The sequence below is a fragment of the Heteronotia binoei genome, chromosome 11 (genome assembly GCF_032191835.1).
Source record: "Heteronotia binoei isolate CCM8104 ecotype False Entrance Well chromosome 11, APGP_CSIRO_Hbin_v1, whole genome shotgun sequence".
Classification (NCBI taxonomy): domain Eukaryota; kingdom Metazoa; phylum Chordata; class Lepidosauria; order Squamata; family Gekkonidae; genus Heteronotia; species Heteronotia binoei.
Window position 1 is genome coordinate 79,906,027 of NC_083233.1, and position 23,931 is coordinate 79,929,957.

The 23,931-nt window shown below is 50.3% G+C and overlaps 1 non-coding gene across 1 annotated transcript; it reads left to right on the forward strand.

The window, feature by feature from the left end:
- Positions 1 to 20,892: 20,892 nt before the first annotated feature.
- Positions 20,893 to 20,960, forward strand: TRNAS-GCU (transfer RNA serine (anticodon GCU)). Its single transcript has one exon. It is a non-coding gene; the product is annotated as a tRNA-Ser (tRNA).
- Positions 20,961 to 23,931: the final 2,971 nt, after the last annotated feature.

A 23,931-nucleotide genomic window follows, 5' to 3' on the forward strand; every position in this document is an offset into this window, starting at 1 on the left:
CTGGGCGTTTTCGCACTGACCTTCAAGTGGCGCGACCACCCTCTTCACAGCGGAGGATCTGCGCGGATTTCGCACAAGAAGCACCGGAGCACCCAAAAGAGCCGGCGACTCCCGTCGCGAAAGCCGCTCAAACGGAAACCGCCAAGAAGCAGGAAAACGTTTGAGCGGCTTTTGCGACGGAAGTCGCCGGCTCTTTTGGGTGCTCCGGCGCTTCTTGTGCGAAATCTGCGCAGATCCTCTGGTGTGAAGAGGGTGGTCGCGCCACTTGAAGGTCAGTGCGAAAACGCTCTCTGTAACTGAAAGACTCCACCCTTCAATAAGAACAGAAGAAGAAGAAGGCCACAGATTTATACCCCACCCTTCTCTCTGAATCAGAGTCTCAGAGTGGTCACAATCTCCTTTATCATCTTCCCCCACGACAGACACCCTGTGACGTAGGTGGGGCTGAGAGAGCTCTTACAGCAGCTGCCCTTTCAAGGACAACTCCTGCGAGAGCTATGGCTGACCCAAGGCCATTCCAGCAGCTGCGAATGGAGGAGTGGGGAATCAAACCCCAGGTTCTCCCAGTTAAGAGTCTGCACACTTAAAACACTACACCAAACTGGCTCTCAGGAGACAGACACCCTGTCAGGTGGGTGGGGCTGAGAGAGCACACACAGAAGCTGCCCTTTCCAGGACAACTCTGTAAGAGCTATGGCTAACCCAAGGCCATTCCAGCAGCCGCAAGTGGAGGAGTGGGGAATCAAACCCGGTTCTCCCAGATAAGAGTCTGCACACTTAAAACACTACACCAAACTGGCTCTTGTAAGAACATGAGAAGCCATGCCAGATCAGGCCTATGGTCCATCCAGTCCAACACTGTGTCACACAGGGGCAACCCCCCCCCCCCCACAGGGGCCATACTGAAGAGCAGACTGAAATACTGAAGAGCAGATTGAAATTCAAACCGCTCGTTGGAAAACTTTACTGAGAATGGCAGACTTAAACTGACGCTCCGGGTCTTTAGGACCTAGATGAAGGTCCAAAGGAAGAGGAAGAGGAAGCCACCAGCTGGCAAAGAGAAGTCAGTCCCAAAGACTCCCTTCTGAGCCACTCTCAGTAGAGGCCCAGCTAGTCTTTCCCTCTGTGGGGAGGGGGGCATATCGAGGAGTCCCTGCTTTTGCAGGGTCCATAACCAGCACCTCTTTCCTCTGGCCCATAACCAGCACCTCAGAACCTTTTATCCTTGGCTTAGCGACTGAAGGCCCGAGAGATCCTTCCCAGGAGGCTGCATCAGACAGAGGGGGCTGATTTCCACCGCAGAGGGTTGCAAAACGGAGCCGCTGACCGTGAGGGGTAGCGCTGCCAAGGCCAGGCCGACCAGACGGAGAGGAGCCGTGCCCAGCGGCAGCCGTCAAGGTAAGAGCTGACGTCGGCTTCCTGCCTTGTGGGGCAGAGCTGGGGGGGGGGCAGGAGGGCTTTCAGACCAGCCAAGGGAGACGCCGTGGGGCTCCGCCATGCCATTATATACTTTTATTGAATGCTGTTCTGAAGAAAGCTAATCAATATATTAGATTTCCCAAAGAAAGAAAAACAGCAGCTGCCAGAGAGTTTTCCATCAGGCCCTGAGAGCTTTCAAGAGCACCGGCTGCTGAGGTCATGGCCGTCAGGAAGCGGACGGACCTTCGTACCTGGCCGCCTCTCTTCCCGAAGAGGAAGGAGGGAACGTCTGGAGGAGGAGGAGGAGGAAGAAGAAGATGGCAGATTTATACCCCACCCTTCTCCCTGAATCAGAGACTCAGAGCGGCTTACAATTGCCTGTATCTTCTCCCCCCACGACAGACACCTTGTGTGGTGGGAGGGACTGAGAGGACTCTCCCAGCAGCTGTCCTTTCAGGGACAACTCCTACGAGAGCGATGGCTGACCCAAGGCCATTCCAGCAGCTGCAAGTGGAGGAGTGGGGGAATCAAACCTGGTTCTCCCAGAGAAGAGTCTGCACACATATGCACACTGTGCTCCCATAGAACAGAATAGGAGCTCTGCTATTGGCAATCTGAGCTTTGGAGAGCCAGTATTGGCATTTCTGGGGCTGCATATAGAAGTCTTCCCTCATCCCCTTGGCAATTAATGCCTTGGTGACAGGTGGTCTGGTCCATGGACCACTAAAGCGGACCACACAGGCCTCCGGGGGGGTGGGGGTGGAACGTGGTCCATGGGTGGTCCATTGAATGCAGAAATGCATGGACTAGGCAAGCGACCCACAGACCCTTGTGTGGTGGGTGGGGCTGAGAGGGCTCTCCCAGCAGCTGCCCTTTCAGGGGCAAGTCCTACGAGAGCTCTTGCTGACCCAACGCCATTCCAGCAGCTGCAAGTGGAGGAGTGGGGAATCAAGCCTGGTTCTCCCAGACATGAGTCCGTGCACTTAACTACGAAACCAAACTGGCAGAGGGTCACTGGGTTAAGCCAACGAGTGGTTCGGTTAGAGCCGTTAAAAGCGCAGGAGGAGTGCAGAGGATGCCCCAGATGAGCCTGGAGAAGAGAGTTTGTTTCCCTTTTTAAAAGGCAGCTTGAAAAAACACAATACACATATGCAATAATGTATATATGAACATATGAAGCTGCCTTATACTGAATCAGACCCCTGGTCCATCAAAGTCAGTATTGTCTTCTCAGACTGGCAGTGGCTCTCCAGGGTCTCAAGCTGAGGATTTTCACATCTATTTGCCTGGACCCCTTTTTGGAGATGCCAGGGATTGAACCTGGGACCTTCTGCTTCCCAAGCAGATGCTCTACCACTGAGCCCCCGTTCCTGTTAAGTTATGGAATCTATTGCCAGAACAAGGGCAACTAAAGTGCTTAAAGGCTTGGAACACTTTTCCTACAAAGAGAGATGGTGGCTCAGCGGTAGAGCATCTGCTTGGTAAGCAGAAGGTCTCAGGTTCAACCCCCAGCATCTCCAACTAAAAAGGGTCCAAGCAAAGAGGTGTGAAAAATCTCAGCTTGGGACCCTGGAGAGCCACTGCCAGTCTGAGTAGACATTACTGACTTTGATGGAACGAGGGTCTGATTCAGCAGAAGGCAGCTTCAAATGTTCATATGTTCAAGAAAGGTTAAAATGCTTGGGGCTCTTGAGCTTGGAGAAATGTCAACTGAGGGGTAACAACATGGGCTAGAGAAGGTAGAAAAAGAAGTACTTTTCTCCCTTTCTCACAATATAAAAACTCGTGGGCACTCCATGAAATTGCTGAGCAGTTGGGTTAGAACAGATAAAAGGAAGTCCTCTTTCACCCAAAGGGTGATGAACACATGGAATTCACTGCCACAGGAGGTGGAAGTGGCTGCAAGCCTAGACAGCTTCAAGAGAAGATTGGATCAACATCTGGAGCAGAGGTCCATCAGTGGCTATTAGCCACAGGATATTGATGGAACTCTGTCTGGGGCAGTGATGCTCTGTAATCTTGGTGCTTGAGGAGACAACAGCAGGAGGACGTCTAGTGTCCTGGCCCCATGATGGACCTTCTGATAGCACCTGATCTTTTTTGACCACTGTGTGACACAGAGTATTTGAATGGATGGGCCACTGGCCTGATCCAGCATGGCTTTTATTGTGTTCTTATATAACAGGGGTGGCCAACGGTAGCTCTCCAGATATTTTTTGCCTACAACTCCCATCAGCCCCAGCCATTGGCCATGCTGGCTGGGGCTGATGGGAGCTGTAGGCAAAAACACATCTGGAGAGCTACCATTGGCCACCCCTGTTATATAAGATACAGCAATTGCTACCAGCACAAATGGCTTGAAAAAGAGATTAGACTGGCATGTAATGATGGCTAAATGAAACCTCCATGTTCTGAAGCTGTATACCTCCATTGCATGGAGCTGGACTACACGATCATTTGGCCTGATCCAGCAGGGCTTGTCTTCTGCTTGCTACAAGGGCTGGGACTACTGTGTAGATGGCCAACAGCACTTTAGAAGAGAAGATGATAATATTGGATTTATATCCCGCCCTCCACTCCAAATTTCAGAGTCCCAGAGTGGCTTACAATCTCCTTTATCTTCCCACCCCCTCGACAGACACCCTGTGAGGTGGGTGGGGCTGAGAGGGCTCTCACAGCAGCTGCCCTTTCAAGGACAGCTCTGCGAGAGCTACGGCTGACCCAAGGCCATTCCAGCAGCTGCAAGTGGAGGAGTGGGGAATCAAACCCGGTTCTCCCAGATAAGAGTCCGTGCACTTAACCATTACACCAAAGAGGCCCTGCATGAGTCTTAAAGAAGAATCCCTTTTCCAAAATGTGCATTGTGTGCCACGGGGGAGTGTTCCAAAGAACAAAGAAAGCATGGACTTTACCACTTCAAGAAGGACTGCTTTCATTCCCGTGCAGTTTTAATCTATTATTAATTGCGAGAAAGCCAATACAATTGACATAAGATGCCATTAATCCCAGGTGGGCGGGTGGAAGAAACCCTTTCTACTCATGGGTAGCAAGAAAGTTTGAAGCGGGGCAGAGGAAGATTTTTCTGGTGCTGGGGTCTGCAGGACCCACCGAGAACCAAGGAGACCCCCCAGGAGTATTCCTACCTGGTGATCAGTTCCCCTCGCTTGCACTCAGAGTCCCCCCCCCCCAGAAAGCCAGTTCGGTGCAGTGGTTAAGTGCGCAGACTCTTATCTGAGACAACTGGGTTTGATTCCCCATTCCTCCACTCGCAGCAGCTGGAATGGCCTTGGGTCAGCCAGAGCTCTCTTATCTGGGAGAACCGGGTTTGATTCCCCACTCCTCCACTTGCAGCCACTGGAATGGCCTTGGGGTCAGCCAGAGCTCCCGTAGGAGTTGTCCTTGAAAGGGCAGCTGCTGTAAGAGCTCTCCGAGCTCTTTCAGCCCCACTACCTCACAAGGTGTCATAGAATCATAGAGTTGGAAGGGACCTCTAGGGCCATCTCGTCTGTTTGGGGGGGTGGGAGGAGGTAAAGGAGATTGTGACCGCTCTGAGACTCTGAGATACAGAGTACAGGGTGGGGTATAAAACCAATATCTCCTTCTTCTTCTTTTAAACTTTCTATTGTACAGTCAACTAAATAAATTACAATTACAGTCTCTCATATCATTTTCGACCCAAAATGCAGGATATGTTATTATTATGGATTCTTAATACAACAACAAATTGTGATGATGGATTACCCTCAAATAGCTTCACCCAATCTGTAATTTTGTCCAGTGGCAATCTCTTGAGATAAATACCAGTGGTTCTCAAGCAGTGGTATGTGTACCATAAGTGAGACTTTCAGGTATGCTAGTAATAACTCTAGACACTTGGTGTTTCTCTGAATCCCAGCTCTCCTGTCCACTACCAGCAAGGCGTATTTGATGTGCCACTTTGAAGAGCCCTGCTGGATCAGACCAATGTTCCATCTAATCTGGCATCCTGTCTCACACAGTGGCCAACCAGTTCTCCTGGAGGACCAACCACAGGGCATAGAGGACAAGGCTTTCTCCTGATGCTAAGAACATGAGAAGAGCCCCACTGGATCAGACCAGTGGTCCATCTAGTCCCAGCTTCGTCTCTCATAGTCAGGCCAACCAGTTTGTGTCATGGGTGCTGGGGACCCTGCAGAAGAAGCTGAGCCTGCAGAAGAAACTGTGCCCCTGCCACCTGCACCAGTGCCCCTGCCTCCTGCTGGAGAAGATCCAAGCCCCCCTGCCTCGCCCTCTCGGGTGGCGCGTGTGCGTGACCGCCTTCGTCAGGACCTCAGGGATTGGAGGAGGGCGGCACACTCACAAGCAAGACGCTCCCTGAGCCCTGAGTTTTGAAAGGATTCTGGCCCTTCTAGGAGTGAGGATGCTTGAGTCTCAGCAGGATCCTGGCTGCCTCTCTGAGCCAGCAATTAGCCCAAATGGGCAACAGACAGCAGAGGGCTATATAGCTGTGGGCTTTGGGAGGAGGCTTTGTGGAAGCAACTAGTCACTTACCTGATGTTCTAGCATCCACTTCGGCTTTTGACTTTGGCTCCTGGACTCCCTGACTTCGGCTTTGACTTCTGGACCCCCTGACTTCGGCTTCTGAACCTCTGACCTGCGATACCTGGACTGTGATTCGGTTTTGGCACCTTGGACCCTCTTTGCTCACCTGCCTCAGACCTTGGACTGCCCCTGGACTTTGCCTGACCCGGCCCCAGCCCGTGACACAGTTATTCCAGAAGGCCAACAACAGGGCTAGAGGCTGAGGCCTTCATAAGAACATCAGAAGAGCCCTGTTGGAGCAGACCAGTGAGGGTCCATCTAGTCCAGCATCTTGTCTCACAGAGGGGCCAGCCAGTTCCTCTGGAGGGCCAACAACAGGGCAGAGAGGCTGAGGCCTTCATAAGAGCACGAGAAGAGCCCTGCTGGAACAGACCAGTGAGGGTCCATCCAGTCCAGCATCTTGTCTCACAGAGGGGCCAACAAGTTCCTCTGGAGGGCCAACAACAGGGCAGAGAGTCTGAGGCCTTCATAAGAACACGAGAAGAGCCCTGCTGGAACAGACCAGTGAGGGTCCATCCAGTCCAGCATCTTGTCTCACAGAGGGGCCAACAAGTTCCTCTGGAGGGCCAACAACAGGGCAGAGAGTCTGAGGCCTTCATAAGAACACGAGAAGAGCCCTGCTGGAACAGACCAGTGAGGGTCCATCCAGTCCAGCATCTTGTCTCACAGAGGGGCCAACAAGTTCCTCTGGAGGGCCAACAACAGGGCAGAGAGTCTGAGGCCTTCATAAGAACACGAGAAGAGCCCTGCTGGAACAGACCAGTGAGGGTCCATCCAGTCCAGCATCTTGTCTCACAGAGGGGCCAACCAGTTCCTCTGGAGGGCCAACAACAGGGCAGAGAGTCTGAGGCCTTCATAAGAACACGAGAAGAGCCCTGCTGGAACAGACCAGTGAGGGTCCATCCAGTCCAGCATCTTGTCTCACAGAGGGGCCAACAAGTTCCTCTGGAGGGCCAACAACAGGGCAGAGAGGCTGAGGCCTTCATAAGAACACGAGAAGAGCCCTGCTGGAACAGACCAGTGAGGGTCCATCCAGTCCAGCATCTTGTCTCACAGAGGGGCCAACAAGTTCCTCTGGAGGGCCAACAACAGGGCAGAGAGGCTGAGGCCTTCATAAGAACACGAGAAGAGCCCTGCTGGAACAGACCAGTGAGGGTCCATCCAGTCCATCATCTTGTCTCACAGAGGGGCCAGCCAGTTCCTCTGGAGGGCCAACAACAGGGCAGAGAGGCTGAGGCCTTCCCCTGATGTTGCCTCTTGGCTCTGGGATTCGGAGGCTTATCGCCTCTGAATGTGGAGACTCCCCTCAGTAACCAGTGCTCATCGCCATTGATAGACTTATCCTCCACGAATCTATCAAATCCTTTCGAAAGCTGTTTGTTCTTGTGGCCGTCGCTATATCCTCTGGCAGAGAATCCCCCACTTTTATCACTCTCTGTGTAAAGCAGTCTTTCCTTTTGTTCACCCTGAACCTCCTGCCCAATAGTTTCCTTGGATACCCTTGAGTTCAAGCCTTTTGGACAAGGAAGAAAACGTTCGTTTTGTCCACTCTCTCCACCCTACGCAGAATTTTATAAACCTCTATCCCGTTCCTCCTGACCCTGCCTGCTGGAGATTGTTCATTGTGCTTCTGCAATTCTTATGTCCTTAAAACCAACCCTAAACGATCGCTATAACAGCACAGGGCTTGCAAATTTATAAGCACCCATCCCTGAAAAAAGTGGATTCCGTGCTTCCGTCATGGTGGGACCCAAGTTTTTTGACAGAGTGATTTGTGGGACATGAGATATCAACATTTGGGAACTATGGGCAGATGCTGTTTGGCTGCACGAAAGGAGGACCACCACCAGTTGAAGGAGCTCCAGTAACATGAGGAAAGGTTGAAGGAGCTGGGGATGTTTAGCCTGGAGAGGAGGCGGCTGAGAGGTGATAGGCTCACCATCTTCAAGTCTTAGCAGCAGTATGTGCGAGAAGGATCTCGGGGTCTTAGTGGATCATACGCTGAGCATTAGTCAACAGTGTGATGCGGCAGCTAAAAAGGCAAATGCAATTCTGGGCTGCATCAACAGAAGTCTAGTGTCCCGATCACGTGATGTGATGGTATCGCTTTACTCTGCTCTGGTAAGGCCTCACCTGGAGTATTGTGTTCAGTTTTGGGCACCACATTTTAAGAAGGATATAAACAAGCTGGAACAGGTCCAGAGGAGGGCGAGGAAGATGGTGAGGGGGTCTGGAGACCAAGTCCTATGAGGAAAGGTTGAAGGAGCTGGGGATGTTTAGCCTGGAGAAGAGGCGGCTGAGCGGTGATAGGATCACCATCTTCAAGTCCTTGAAGGGCTGTCCTAGAGAGGATGATGTGGAATTGTTTTCTGTGGCCCCGGAAGGTAGGACCAGAACCAATGGGTTGAAATTAAATCAAAAGAGTTTCCGGCTCAACGTTAGGAAGAACTTCCTGACTGTTAGAGCGGTTCCTCAGTGGAACAGGTTTCCTCCTCAGGAGGTGGTGGGCTCTCCTTCCTTGGAGGTTTTTAAGCAGAGGCTAGATGGCCATCTGACAGCAATGAAGATCCTGTGAATTTAGGGGGAGGTATTTGTGGGGTTCCTGCACTGTGCTAGATGACTAGATGACCCTGGGGTCTAGTCATCTAGCACAACTCTAGGATTCTATGATTCTAACAGGTGCTGGGAAGACCCCCCAAGGGAGCTGATGCCATTAAGAGGAGGCCTTGTTCAGCTAGACCAGGGGTGGCCAAACTTTTTTAGAGAATAAACATCAGATGTTGGAAAGCTGCAAGACATGAACGTCAGATGTTTGAGAGGCTCAAGAGGGAGGGAGGGAGAAGAAAATAGATGGAGAGGGAGAAGTGGAAAGAAAGCAACTTTAACTTTAAATGCGCTTTCCAAGCTGCCAGCTGGCTTAGCCCAGAGAAGTGATTTTAAAGAGAGAAATGTGGGGGGGGGGCCTCTGGGAGCCACACAATATTTGTGAAAGAGCCACATGTGGCTTCTGAGCCACAGCCTGGCCACCCCTGAGATAGAAAGACCCAGAATAGACCACAATGAGCAAGGTGGATTAAGGGGCTGACTCGTAGAAGATCAGGTTCATGTGTTTCGAAAGTACCAGGGGTGGAATTCTAGCAGGAACTCCTTTGCATATTAGGCTACACACCCCGATGTAGCCAATCCTCCTGGAGCTTACAAAAAAGATCCTTGTAAGCTCTTGTAACCTTAGGGACCGTCTCTCTCCATATGTTTCCCAGAGAGTACTGAGATCGGGTTCTCAAAATCTCCTTACAATCCCCGGGCCAAAGGAGTCCCGTCTGAAGTCAACTAGGCACAAGGCTTTTTCAATCAGAGCCCCTTGCTGGTGGAACCAGCTGCCGGAAGAGGTGGGGGCCCTGCGGAAGCTTGGGCAGTTCTGCAGGGTCTGTAAGACAGTCCTCTTCTGGTTGGCATACAACTGACCAGCATCTGAATATCTGAATTTTAAGGAAGACTGTAGGATAGTACGCTGACGCATTGTGTTTATTTTTATTGTGTAAATTATTAATGTATTTTAATTCTTGATTTTATTGTTAGAATTTTTATGTTGTGAGCCGCCCTGAGCCCGCTTCGGTGGGGTAGGGCGGGATATAAATAGAATGAAATAAAATAAATAATAAGCTCTTGGAGGATTGGCTACATCAGGAGGTGTGGCCTAATATGCAAAGGAGCTTCTGCTAGAATTCCATCCCTGGCCCAACAGCAGGGCAGGGGAAAGAACAGACCCAAAGCAGCCACCCTTCTCCTGTTACCGGCATGTTGTATCCATGGGGTTGCCAACTCTGGGTTGGGAAATTCCTGGAGATCTGGGGGGTGGAACTGTGGGATGGAAGGGTTTGAGGAAAGGAGAGACCTCAAGCAAGATATAAGGCCACAGAGTCCGTCCCCTAGAGCAGCCATTTTCTCCAAGGAAAACCGATCTCTGTCAGCTGGGGATCAATTGACATTCCAGGAGATCTCCAGGCCCCACCTGGAGACTGGCAACCCTCTCGGTATCTAGGAGCATGAGAAGGGCTCCACCTTCTCCCCTGCTACATTCCAGGGGGCCCTGAATCGCAAACCTTAGAGACACATCATGAAACTCCTGCAACGAAAGGGAGTCCCTGTTCCCCGAGGATTGTCTGAACCACACCAGCAATAAACCAACGGCCTGTAACGCGATTACACCTGGCTACACCCGGCCACACCGAAGGGGCTTCTCCCGGTAGTGCCATCTTTCATCCAGGCAGCTGTAAGAGGCGGGGGGGGGGGGAAGGGGGGCTCAGAGAGAAGCAAACAAAAGAGGTGATTTAATAAGCAGAAACAGAGGGGGAAGGGAAGAACACAGCCTTTCAGGCCGAGATGGTTTTACATATTTTTTTTTCCGGGGGGGGGTGTGTGAGATGAGGGGGGGGCCCTTATTGCATCTAATTGCAATCAACAGCAGACATCTGACGCAAGTGACGGGCTCAGCAAAAAATTGCTGCTGAGAGGGACGAAATCTTTGTCTAAAAATAATCAGCCATTCCGCACGCCGCTGGATTTTTCTCCCCCCCCCCCCCCGCTTCCTTTCTTTTTTCTTTTGCTATAATGGTAATCGATGCTGGAGGCTTTGAATTCCATCAATTTATAGATCTGCCTTGCCTCTGGGCTGGCGTTTGTCTGCCGGCTGGCAGAAGCAGGGATGGGGGAGAGGGAGAGAGGAAACATTTCAGGCCCCCACTGTGTGATTAAGATAAGCTCAGATGCCTTCTATAAATTCCTTTATCAGTTATTACAAAAAAAAAAAAAAAAGGAGAACAGATTCTCCACCAGCCTGCCTGGTTCCTCCCCTACAGATGCCCCTGCAGCTCTCCCCCCCCCCCCTTGCCCCCCAGGAGAGGTTTGCATCAGTTAAAGATTAGCCTTGGCTTTTCAGACGCCAATTTTTTTTTTTTAGGGTATCGATCAATAAATCAAATCAGAGGCGAATCAATCGCCCAATCAGAAGCGTCTCGCCGATGCATTACGGCTGGCGCCTGCAACCCAGCAGCCCGGCCTTCCCCCCCGGCTTGCATCCACACCACCCTCTCCTCTCCTCTGGCCCCCCGCCAGCTCCCACTCCCGCCTAATAGACTCCCCAGCCCAGAAGCTGCAGAGCCCCGGCGCAAGAGCAATAAATTTCCCATCTAGCAGCAGATCGAGAAACAAGGTGAACATCTGTTTTGCTGCTATGAAGCTCAGGCCAGCCTTCTCCGGGAGCCGCAAACCGGCTCTGACACGGACCACCCCCAAAGGCCAACTCCGGCCCGCAGCTCACCCACACACAAACACCAGCCTGCACTCCCACCACCGCTGGAGGGGCTATCCACCCGTTGTTTCTATTAAGTCGTTTAAAAAAAGACTTTGCATCTCTGCTCTTAGATTGCCCCCCCTCCCGTCACCTTGCTCTCTTTTCCACTTCCCCTCCCCAGCTGAGAGAGAGAAGAGAGAGAGAGAGAGAGTTGCAGCTTGCTCAGTCGATAGTAAAAGCTGTCCTGGGACGCTGTAGCATGAAGGCAATTTTATGATACCCATTATGTAGCACTGTAACTTCATTAAAAGCTGTTTATCCCCGCTAAGCATTTCAAAGCACTTCCCCTCACCTGTAAAATGGGGACTGGATTAACCCAGATGCCAAGGAGCGCCAATGCCAATGGGGGAAAGATCATTTGGGCAGGGGTTTCGAATCAGTGGCTTTCGGCTAAACCCCCCTCCCCCCAATCCGCATTTACAATAAGCTAGTCCCAGGATAAGGGCTTAGTTCAATAAGGCATTACTTCCAAAATGCAGAGATGCAAAGCTTTCCTGGGTTTAAGCCAATGTGGTGTTCTGATTAGAGTAGGCTCTGGGAGATCTGAGTTCGAATTCCCACGTTGCCAAGGAAGATCGCCGAGGAACACTGGATGGCTTCTGCGCTCTCAGCCGAGCCCATTTTACAGGGCTGAAGAACATAAACATGGGAAAGGGAGATGTGAGATCCCCAGAGAGCGGATGGGATGACAAAAACAGCAGAGAGAGCCAGACGGGTGACTCTCAGCAGAGTCAACTTCATAAGGTTGCTGTGAAAATTAAGAAGACTACAGATTTATGCCCCGCTCTTCTCCCTGGATCAGAGCGGCTTGCAATCTCCTATATCTTCTCCCCCCCTCCACAACAGACACCCTATGAGGTGGGTGGGGCTGAGAGAGCTCTGACAGAAGCTGCCCTTTCAAGGACACCTCTGCGAGAGCTGTGGCTGACCCAAGGCCATGCCAGCAGCTGCACGTGGAGGAGTGGGGAATCAAACCCAGTTCTCCCAGATAAGAGTCCACGCACTTCACCACTACACCAAAGCGGCCTTATCCTAAACCCACGTTCAGATCTACCACCCACCCACGTTGAGATCTAACTCCGACTGGCAATGGTTCTTCAGGGCCTTGGGCAGAGCAAGAATTTCTCCCACCACCCTTTCACCTGGCAATGCCAGGGATCGAACTGGCTGTTGCTTGATCTTCTGAAAGCAAAGCAGACGCTCTGCCTCGGAGCGCTGGATCCATTCAAATGAAGCTGTTTCAAATGAGCTGGATCCTGGGTCGGTTTAGCTCCCTGGCAACAGTTCAGGTATTGAAGGGCCTTTGGGGGCGCCAATCCTCTGAGATGCCGACATTGGATTTACATTCCACCCTCCACTCAGAGTGGTTCACAATCTCCTTTATCTTCCTCCCCCACAACAAACACCCTGTGAGGTAGGTGGGGCTGAGAGAGCTCTGACAGAAACTGCCCTTTCGAGGACAGCTTTGCCAGAGCTATGGCTGACCCAAGGCCATTTCACAGTAGCTGCAAGTGGAGGAGGGGGGAATCAAACCCGGTTCTCCCAGATAAGAGTCCACGCACTTAACAACGACACCAAACTGGTTCTCGTATGAAACCTGCGCCCTCCTGCCGACAAATCAGGTGCTCTGCCAGTGAACTAGGACCCCCTCTTCATCTACCCCCTTCACAAAAATGCTACAACTGTTCCCTCACTTGTGAATTGCATTATGACATTACTTGGGGGGGGGGGGAGTGTCCATATATGTTTTAAATCCTATTACAATAGTACCAAAAGTCCGTATAGTCAAAGCAATGGCATTCTCAGTAGTAATTATGGGTGTGAGAGCTGGACCATAAGAAAGGCCGAGTGCAGAAGAATAGATGCTTTCGAGCTATGGTACTGGAGAAGAATCTTGAAAGTCCCTTGGGTGGCGAGATCAAATCAGTCAATCCTAAAGGAAATCGACCCTGAGTGTTCCCTGGAAGGTCAGATACTGAAAATGAAATACCGGTACTTTGGCCACCAAATGAAATACTTTGGCCACCAAATGAGAAGGGAGCACTCTCTGGAGAAGATCCTGATGCTGGGAAAGACAGAAGGTAACAGAAGAAGGGGACGGCAAAAGATGAGGTGGTTGGACAGTGTTATCAATGCAATGAACATGAATTTGAGCGAACTTAGGAGGACGGTGGAAGGCAGGAGGGCCTGGCATGATGCGGTCCATGGGGTCGCAAAGAGTCGGACTCGACTGTGTGATTGAACAACACCACAATGGTACCAAAACAAGACAAAAGCTGTTTGGATGTACACCTAAGGGACAGACGGTAAAAAAGAGCAAGAGTCCAGGTAGCACCTTAAAGATTAACAAAATTATAGACAAGCTGGCATGGGTCCAGAGAAGGGCGACGAAGATGGTGAGGGGCCTGGAGACCAAGTCCTATGAGGAAAGGCTGAAGGAGCTGGGGATGTTTAGCCTGGAGAGGAGGCGGCTGAGAAGTGATATGATCACCATCTTCAAGTACTTGAAGGGCTGTCCTAGAGAGGATGGTGTGGAATTGTTTTCTGCGGTCCCAGAAGGTAAGACCAGAACCAATGGGTTGAAATTAAATCAAAAGAGTTTCTGGCTCAACATTAGGAAGAACTTCCTGACCATTACAGCGATTCCTCAGAGGAATAGGCTTCCTTGGGAGGTGGTGGGCTTTGGAGGTTTTTAAACAGAGGCTAGATGGCCATCCTTAAGAGCCCCGCGGTGCTGCAGTCCTAAGCTCTGCTCACGACTTGGGTTCGATCCCCAGTGGAAGCTGGGTTTTCAGGAAGCCGGCTCGAGGCTGACTCAGCCTTCCATCCTTCCGAGGTCGGTAAAATGAGTACGCAGCTTGCTGGGGGGAAAGTGTAGATGACTGGGGAAGGCAATGTCAAAACCACCCCGTAAAAAGTCTGCTGTGAAAACGTTGTGAAAGCAACCTCAGAGTCAGAAACGACTGGTGCTTGCACAGGGAGATGGCCATCTGACAGCAATGAAGATCCTGTAAATTTAGGGGGAGATGTTTGTGAGTTTCCTGCATTGTGCAGGGGGCTGGACTAGATGACCCTGGAGATCCCTTCCAACTCTATGATTCTTTGAAAATCTGCGACAGTGTATGAACTTCCGAGAGTCACTGCTAACTTCTTCAGATAAGGGACAGACGGGTCTAGTTTTATTGTGTATCCTGATAAAGAGGGGAGGACCACCATTTCCAAATGAATGGGGGGAGGGAGACAACAAACTGGTTCAATACCATTCTTTTACTGCATATAAATAAGACCTTTATTACAACTTTGATATATCCTCCCCCCACTAACGACTTTTAAGGGCAGCCCAATAAAGTTGAAAAGGAACAGAGAAGGAACCAACAAATGTTTAATATTCAATAAATGTGTCAATTTTACATACGGAGGCAAATAGGCCTTTATTGAGGAATTGGTAAATTTCCTCGGAGGGAAGTAAGTGCATTTTAGCCTTCAAGGGGTCCCCAGTGAACGAAAATGGAATGTGATTTGTGATAAAACTCAGCTGCTCCATAAAAGACGTTAAATAAATGTTGCTGTTTCACTTGGGATCTACAGAATTGATTGCATTATAGACCTGTTCTAAGATGCACAATTCTCCCGCAAGGTATCTCGCTGTTTTCTGCATGTTTGGAAGCCAGGGAGCACAGACGATTTAGATTACATCTTAACTCGCCGGCTAATGGTGGCCTAGAATTTGTGGGGGAAGAAAAAGAGGGGGGGGGGAAATACACACATTAATGGTTTGTTCGTCCTTTGTTTGAGGTTTCCACAACGGCCACAAGCTCAGACGCCTTTAAAGAGGGTTAGACGGATTTGCGGAGGGAGAAAGAGAGGTCTATCGGTGCGATGGCAAAACAGATGGACAGGGGCACAGTGGCCTTGAATGCCAGTAGCGGTGGGGAAAGGTTTCCTGGGGGCATTTGGATTCTGCCCCGGATGGACCCAGAGTCTGTTCCAAATGGCAATTCTTGTGTTCTCGATAGGCTTCTCAGTAGGGTTGTCGAGTCCAATTCAAGAAATACCTGCGGACTTTGGGGATGGAGCCAGGGGACTTTGGGGGTGGAGCCAGGAGCAAGGTTGCAACAAGCATCACTGAACTCCAAAGGGCGTTCTGGCCATCACATTTAAAGGGACCGCACACCTTTTAAATGCCTTCCCTCCACTGGAAATAACAATGGCTAGGGGCACCTTCCTTTAAAGCTCATTAGAATTGGACCCCTTGGTCCAATCTTTTTGAAACTTGGTGTTTTTAGGAAAGGTATTGGATACTATGGTGCCTCTACCTCAAAAAACAGCTCCCGTAGAGCCCCAGATATCCGCAGATCAATTCTCCATTATAACCTATGGGAATCAGTCTCCATAGGGAACAATGGAGTACCCAGCAGACATTTCCCCCCCTTTCTGACGACCCTGAAGTGGGGGGAGGGCCTCCAAACATTTCCCCTGCCACCACCTGGGGATTAGACAAACCGAAACCACAGTGCACAGATTAGTAAAACAAACACCAAACACCATGTAATTATATGCAGCAAATGAATGCTTTAAACCAGGGGTCCTCAAACTTTTTAAATAGGGGGCTAGTTCACTTTCCCTCAGACTGTTGGAGGGCCGAACTGCCGTTACTGTACAAGGCCGCGGGCCGTCAGTTCTCCGTCTTCTGCATCTCTCTCCCTTCCCCACGCCACACACCCCGGCCTGGGAACTCACCTCACCTCGGTATCACCTCACACTCTGTCTCCGCCGCCTCAGCCCAGTGCCGGAAGTGTGCGTTGCTAATGCGAGTTTAGGTCGAACGTCACTTCCGGTCTGATTTTGCCATAACCCGGCGGGCCGCATAAATGTCCTCAGCGGGCCGCATCTGGCCCGCGGGCCGTAGTTTGAGGACCCCTGCTTTCCACATAAACTTCCAATAAGTCCAAAGTCCATAACCATAATTCCAGTGCTTAATCCAACTCTGGATATTTGGGGAGATAAGGTACCAAATTCTGCTGTCCGTTACATCCTTCCTGTTGACAGACACAGACCGAACCAATGATTAAGATTCCTTCCTGAGGTAGCAGGCCTCAGTCCAACGGCACGGCTACACAAGTCCCAGGTTCAAGTTGTGTTTCGTTGCCACTTCTACTGGCCACTTATCTTTAATTCCGGAACTCGGGCTTACGTCACAGCTCACAACTGCTTTCTGAAAGCCTTTCTAATTCGCACGAATAGAAATCGCAGAGTCGGAAGGGACCTCCAGGGTCATCGAGTCCAACCCCCTGCGCAAGGCAGGAAACTCACAACTACCTCTCCCACACAATACATCCCCAGTGAGCCCTGCTGCATGCCCAGAAGATGGCAAAAAAACCCCAACAACCCAGGATCCCTCGCCAATCTAGCCTGGAGAGCATCTGCTGACTGACCCCAAAGTGGCAAGCAGCATTTCCCTGGGCGTGTAAGAACAGGCTACAATCAGGCCTTGAATTCAGCAGGAGCTCACAGAGGAGCACAGCTCCTAAACCTTTCTGAAGGTTCCCCCTCCTCCTCCCCACCTACCTACCTTGTTCATTGAATAGAAGGTGCAGCTGCATAATCATAATTCCCCTGTATAAATCGATGGTGCGGTCTCATTTGGAATACTGTGTACAATTCTGGTCACTGCACCTCAAAAAGGACATTATAGCATTGGGAAAAGTGCAGAAAAGGGCAACTAGAACGATTCAAGGGTTGGAACACTTTCCCCATGAAGAAAGGTTAAAACGCTTGGGAATCTTTAGCTTGGAGAAACATCGACTGTGGGGTGACAGGATAGAGGTTCACAAGATTATGCACGGGATGGAGAGGGAAGAGAGAGAAGTCCTTTTCTCCCTTTCTCACAATACAAGAACTCGTGTGGGCGTTCGATAAAATTGCTGAGCAGTCGGGTTAAAACGGATAAAAGGAAGTACTTCTTCACCCAAAGGGTGATTAACATGTGGAATTCACTGCCACAGGAGGTGGTGGCGGCTACAAGCATAGCCAGCTTCAAAAGGAGATTGGATAAAAATATGGAGCAGAGGTGCAGCAGTGGCTATTAGCCACAGTGTGTGTGTGTGTGTGTGTGTGTGTGTGTGTATTTGGTCACTGTGTGACACAGAGTGCTGGACTGGATGGGCCATTGGCCTGATCCAACATGGCTTCTCTTATGTTCTTATAACAATCCCTGGATTAGGAGGCCAGCCAGCCAGCCACCAGGGGCTTTGCCATGCTTCCAGCAGCCCTCATTAATCCCTGGAGAAGTCCGCACCACTCTTTCTCCACTTCTTATGTGATTTGGGACAGTGGGTGGCTTGCTGGCCTTTTGACTGAGGAGTCAGCCCAAGATAGCCCCGGGCGAGCGAAGCCTGCTTGAGCTGGCTGGATCTGTAGCCAAGAAGGCCTCGCTCGCCCGGGGCTTTCCAATCTTGCATTGGGTTGCTTTTGGCTGGGGGTGGTGGTGGCACATGCTAACGAGTTACGCTAAAGAGCTCCACCACCTATTTTTCTACAAAACGACCCCTGGCCACAATAAACTGAGCACTGATGCCCCCCTTCCCGCCCACCTTCCCATGATCGGCCAGATTCCGAGAAATCAGCCAGATTCCCAGAATCAGCATTGCTGTCAGACGGCCACCTGATAAATATAATATGATAAATGCAAGAATGTTAACACGCAGGGGTCCTTCGAAGCTAGTCTTTGAAGCCAGGGTGGAAAGAAAGGGGGGGTGGGGAGAAACAGCAATCCGAGGGCAGTCAATTATCCCCAGATAATCACAAACAGTAATAACACAGAGGAGAAATATTAAATGAAGCCCAGCGCAGCTAATGTAAACAAAGCAATCTTCACACAGTAAAAACGGGGAGGGGGGGGAGAGAACGGAGAGCGCCGCCACGGCGAGCCCAAGCCGCAAAATAATTGCGCTGCTCCGGCATCGCCGAGAATCGATCACGGCCAGGGGCTGCCACTGTTTGGCCATCCCGAATCCCCAGCTTTGCCGGGAACCAGCGTGGTTTGGTAACACTCCGGTCGTCCCTCGCTAGCTAATACGTAGCTTGGCTCCTTCGACGCTGCTGGTGTTTTAAACAAAGCTAAACTCCAATGATTAATTTTTATTTTTCTTCAGTTCTGGTTCACATCCTGTGCCTCTTCGTGACAGAAATTGATATTTCCCACTTAGGAATTAAGAGAGAGAGAGAGAACTAGAGAGAGAGAGACACACACAGAGAGAGACACACAGAGACAGAGAGAGGGAACAAACACTCCGTAGATTTTAGTGTTGTGTGTTCAACAGAAGGACGGGTAAATTTGCGCCACCAACACCAGCTACTAACAATTCTTGCAAGCGAACAAGATTTATTTCTTTTATTTACATTATTTATAGACCACTTTTCTCACTGTGTGACACAGAATGCTGGACTGGATGGGCCATTGGCCTGATTCAACATGGCTTCTCTTATGTTTTTATGTGACATAGAGTGCTGGACTGGATGGGCCACTGGCCTGATCCAACATGGCTTCTCTTATGTTTTTATGTGACACAGAGTGCTGGACTGGATGGGCCATTGGCCTGATCCAACATGGCTTCTCTTATGTTCTTATGTGACACAGAGTGCTGGACTGGATGGGCCATTGGCCTGATTCAACATGGCTTCTCTTATGTTTTTATGTGACAGAGTGCTGGACTGGATGGGCCATTGGCCTGATCCAACATGGCTTCTCTTATGTTCTTATAACAATCCCTGGATTAGGAGACCAGTCAGCCAGCCACCAGGGGCTTTGTCATGCTTCCAGCAGCAAGGTGGATTAAACAGAATGAGTTAATACAATCAACAGGATGGGATGTTCAATAAATGCTGAAACAGAACCAACCAGAAGTCTAAAACAACAGCACTGAAGCTAAGCATGAGTGTTAGCATGACGCATCAAATAATGCAAACGTTCCATAGTAAGATCCTAGTTTCAGCAAGCTAAACCCTGTCGTATAGACTACAATGGCTAATAATTTATCTGAGTAACTTTGTGAATCATCTAGTTCAGCGCAACTCTATAGCCTGTGTAGAAAAGCCCTCTTGAATAATTCAGTTTCGCATCCTTTGCGGAAAGCCAGGAGTGTGGGAGACTTTCTGACCTACTGGGGCAGGCCATTCTATGAGGGGGCCACCACCAAGAAGGCACACGTACGAGGCGGGCAGTTGTTGATTTTGCCCATTTGCAAGAGACCCGGCTCCAATGAGCGAAGCTGTCCCCAGCCCCATTTAGGCACTCCTCTCTAACAACAGTGAGAGCCAGAAACTTGTCCTCTCTCCTTTAAAAACAAAAATAACTAGTAGACATTTAGAATACCATGAATCTTGACTAGACACCCGGGGTCCTGCAATGGTTGGCCAGCCCTCCTCAACCGTGTTGAATGCAGCCTGCTAAGCCCAGGCAAATTTTAGCAATGCCCGTCCTTGACAGAGCCTCAAACAGGGCGGTTTCAAAGAGTAGCCTGTGTTGGTCTGAAGTAGTATAGCTAGATTTCAGCCCCATCTGATGAAGGGAACAACAAGAAACTAGAAATTCACTGGGATGTGGAGCAATAACTCCCTCTAAGCCGGGGGGGGGGGTCAAACGTGCAGTTTGGGGGCTGAATCAGACCCCCCCCCGGAGGGCTCCTACCAGACCCCCAAGCAACTGGGTGTCATCTGCTTCCTTCTCCCTCTCTTTTGCTTCCTTCTGCATCACAGCTTGCTTTGCAAGGCTTGCTCAATTGCACAGCCACTACACAGCAAAGTCTCTATTTTCTCCATTGGCTGAGGCTCCTCCCTTGGGGAGGAAGGGGGGGAGGAATAATTTGTTTTGCCAGGCTCTCTCAATTGCACAGTAGAGCTACTGAGCCAAGCCTCTCTTCCGTCTATTGGCTGAGGCTCCCCCCCCCGGTCCCCTGGGGAAGGAAGGGAAGAGCCAGAGCTTCATTGCCCAGTTCCCCGGATCCCATGGGAGAAATACAAAGAAAACATCTTTAAGACCAATGAACGCTAACGTTTTAAGCATGTTTTAAGTTTTTAAAAAAATATATTTGTCTGTTTTCGTTATAAAATTTATATCTGTTTCCTAATCTTAAATAGGTACGCACATTGCTCAGCCCAGCCCCAGCACAGCCCGGCCCAACCCAACATGGCCCGGCCCAGCAAGGTCTCATTTATGTCTGATCCAGCCCTCTTGACAAATGAGTTTGACACCCCTTGCTCTAAGCTGTGGAGTCTTGTGAGTGAATATTCCACTTCATGCGGCCATTTTAAGGGGAGGGACGGTGGCTCAGTGGTAGAGCATCTGCTTGGGAAACAGAAGGTCCCAGGTTCAATCCCTGGCATCTCCACTAAAAAAGGGTCCAGGCAAATAGGCGTGAAGAACCTCAGCTTGAGACCCTGGAGAGCCGCTGCCAGTCTGAGAAGACAATACTGACTTTGATGGACCGAGGGTCTGATTCAGTAGAAGGCAGCTTCAGATGTTCCTATAGGGGAGGGACGGTGGCTCAGTGGTAGAGCATCTGCTTGCTAAGCAGAAGGTCCCCAGGTTCAATCCCCGGCATCTCCAACTAAAAGAGGTCCAGGCAAGTAGGTGTGAAGAACCTCATCTCGAGACCCTGGAGAGCCGCTGCCAGTCTGAGTAGACAAGACTGACTTTGATGGACCCAGGAGGGTCTGATTCAGTAGAAGGCAGCTTCATGTGTTCATATTCCTGAGCTAAGACAAAAATATGTGAGCCAGAGGCTAAAGAACTGTGAGCTACCTCACACTAACTCAGCTTAGAGGGAACACTGATGGGAGCAAAGTTTGTAAAAGCAGGAACTTATAAAATCAGCAAAAAATATATCAACAAAAAATCAGGGCACGAATGGCAAGCAACACATCTCAAGCCTAATTAGAAACAGCCCCCAGAAAATGGTTTGGAATCCATCCCTTACCACCCCCTAACAGTCTGATACATTCTGTATACATATCATCCCACAGCAAAAACAGAGAACTGGAAATTTACCAGGATGTGCAGTAGAAGAAGAAGATGATGATATTGGATTTATATCCCGCCCTCCACTCCGAAGAGTCTCAGAGCGGCTCACAATCTCCTTTCCCTTCCTCCCCCACAACAGACACCCTGTGAGGTAGATGAAGATATTGGATTTATATCCCGCCCTCCACTCTGAAGAGTCTCAGAGCGGCTCACAATCTCCTTTCCCTTCCTCCCCCACAACAGACACCCTGTGAGGTAGATGAAGATATTGGATTTATATCCCGCCCTCCACCCTGAAGAATCTCAGAGCGGCTCACAAGCTCCTTTCCCTTTCCCTTCCAACAGACACCCTGTGAGGTAGAAGAAGATATTGGATTTATATCCCGCCCTCCACTCCGAAGAGTCTCAGATCAGGGGTGTGTGGCCTAATATGCAAAGGAGTTCCTGCTAGAATTCCAGCCCTGATCCTACATATAAGGAAGGACACTGTGCTTAAACATGACAGGGAATGGCTCCGCTAATGCACTGGGAAGAGGTGGCACTACAAAGCTTGATAGAAAACTTATCTCTAACAGCCTGGATTTTGCTGAAGAAACATCTCTCCAAGGACAGCTCCCTCAGGGGATATGCAACCTTGCCTTGAAACTAGCTAGCCAGCTTCTCTGAGTTCCCTAACTTGTAAGATCGAGAATCCGAACTATGATGTTCACATATTGGCAGGAACAAATTGTTTCTTACCTAGACTTTCTTATTTCACTGGAGACCATAACAAAACGAGGCTGTGGCACGAAAGGAGATTTCTCGTGTGCCCGCATGCAACTACGACTTGGCCTCAAGACCACCCTTCACCCAACGCTCACATCCCGTTTTTGTTTTTGAGCCTCTGTTGAAGGTGCCCCTGGAAAACTGGGGAAGCAACGACCCCTCTCCCCTGGGGATCCATCACGTCCTATTAGCAACTTGGTTTCTTATTAGCAATTTCCCATCCTATTGAATTAATATTTGTTTTCACTGATACAATGCAGGAGTCTTATCAGATTAGCAACTTTCAGATCACATTAGTGCCAACAAATACTAATTCGATGCAATACTAATATGACGGGCCCTGATGGAAGACAGCTAATGTCAGCCGACTCGTGCTCTGCCAGTTTAGTACCGAGCTCTCGCAAGTCCCGAGCAGGTGAAGGTCGCGCCTTTCTAAAAATACCAGCACGAGGCACAGAGGAAGGTGAGTACACCTGTCCCCTCAAAGCAGGGAGCTCTGCTCAGGCTGGGAACTAATTCTGAGAAGTACACAAACCTTGCGAAGTTGCGGGAATAGGAGAGCCAGTTTGGTGTAGTGGTTAAGTGTGCGGGATTCTTATCTGGGAGAACCGGATTTGATTCCCCACTCCTCCACTTACAGCTGCTGGAATGGCCTTGGGTCAGCCATAGCTATCACAGAGGTTGTCCTTGAAAGGGCAGCTGCTGTGAGAGCCCTCTCAGCCCCACCCACCTCACAGGGCGTCTGCTGTGGGGGAGGAAGACGACATTGGATTTATATTCTGCCCTCCACTCAAGAGTCTCAGAGCGGCTCACAATCTCCTTCATCTCCCTCCACCACAACAGACACCCTGTGAGGTGGGTGGGGCTGGAGAGGGCTCTCCCAGCAGCTGCCCTTTCAAGGACAACCTCTGCCAGAGAGCTATGGCTGACCCAAGGCCATGCCAGCCAGTGCAAGTGGAGGAGTGCAAGAAGATATAGGAGATTGTAAGCCGCTCTGTGTCTCTGATTCAGGGAGAAGGGTGGGGTATAGATCTGCAGTCTTCAATCCCGCAGGCCTCCATAGACGCTGCAAGAGCTGCCATTTTAAGGAGCGCACCAGCTGCGGCTGCATGATCACCAGAAGGAGAGAAACACCAAATTGCTGCCATTTTCACTTCTGTGGTCCCAAGAGGGAATCCTTGGGTGCACCCCTTCCAGGCTAAGGGGGCCTACTGAGGGTCACTGGGCTCAGAGGGTCTCAAAATCCCCAAAATGGCACTGCCTCCTGATCTCTGGAGCCTGAGGTGACTGTGGAATGTGAATGGAACTTAACATTCCCTGATCCTAAAAGAAACCCCACATTTCTGAACGAAGGAAACCAGAGTTCTGCAGCCTGTTAAAATATGCACACAGAGAGCCAGTTTAGCGTTGTGGTTAAGAGCCGCGGATTCTAATCTGGAGAACTGGGTTTGATCCCCCACTCCTCCGCATGCTGGGTGACCTTGGACCAGTCACAGCTCTCCCAGAGCTGTTCTCTCAAGAGCAGTTCTCTCAGAGCTCTCTCAGTCCCCACCTACCTCACAGGGCATCTGTTGTAGGGCGGGGAAGGGAAAGGAGACTATAAGCTGCTCTGAGACTCCGAGTGAAAGCCAGGGCATAGATCCAATCTCTTCCTCCAGTTTTTAAGCAGAGGCTAGCTGGTCATGTGACGGCAGTGCTGATTCTATGACTCACTGTGAAGTTAGGCAGACTGCAAGAGAGAGGGCAGGAAGGGATGAGCCAGTGTCCAGCCCTCGTGGCCCTTTCTCACATG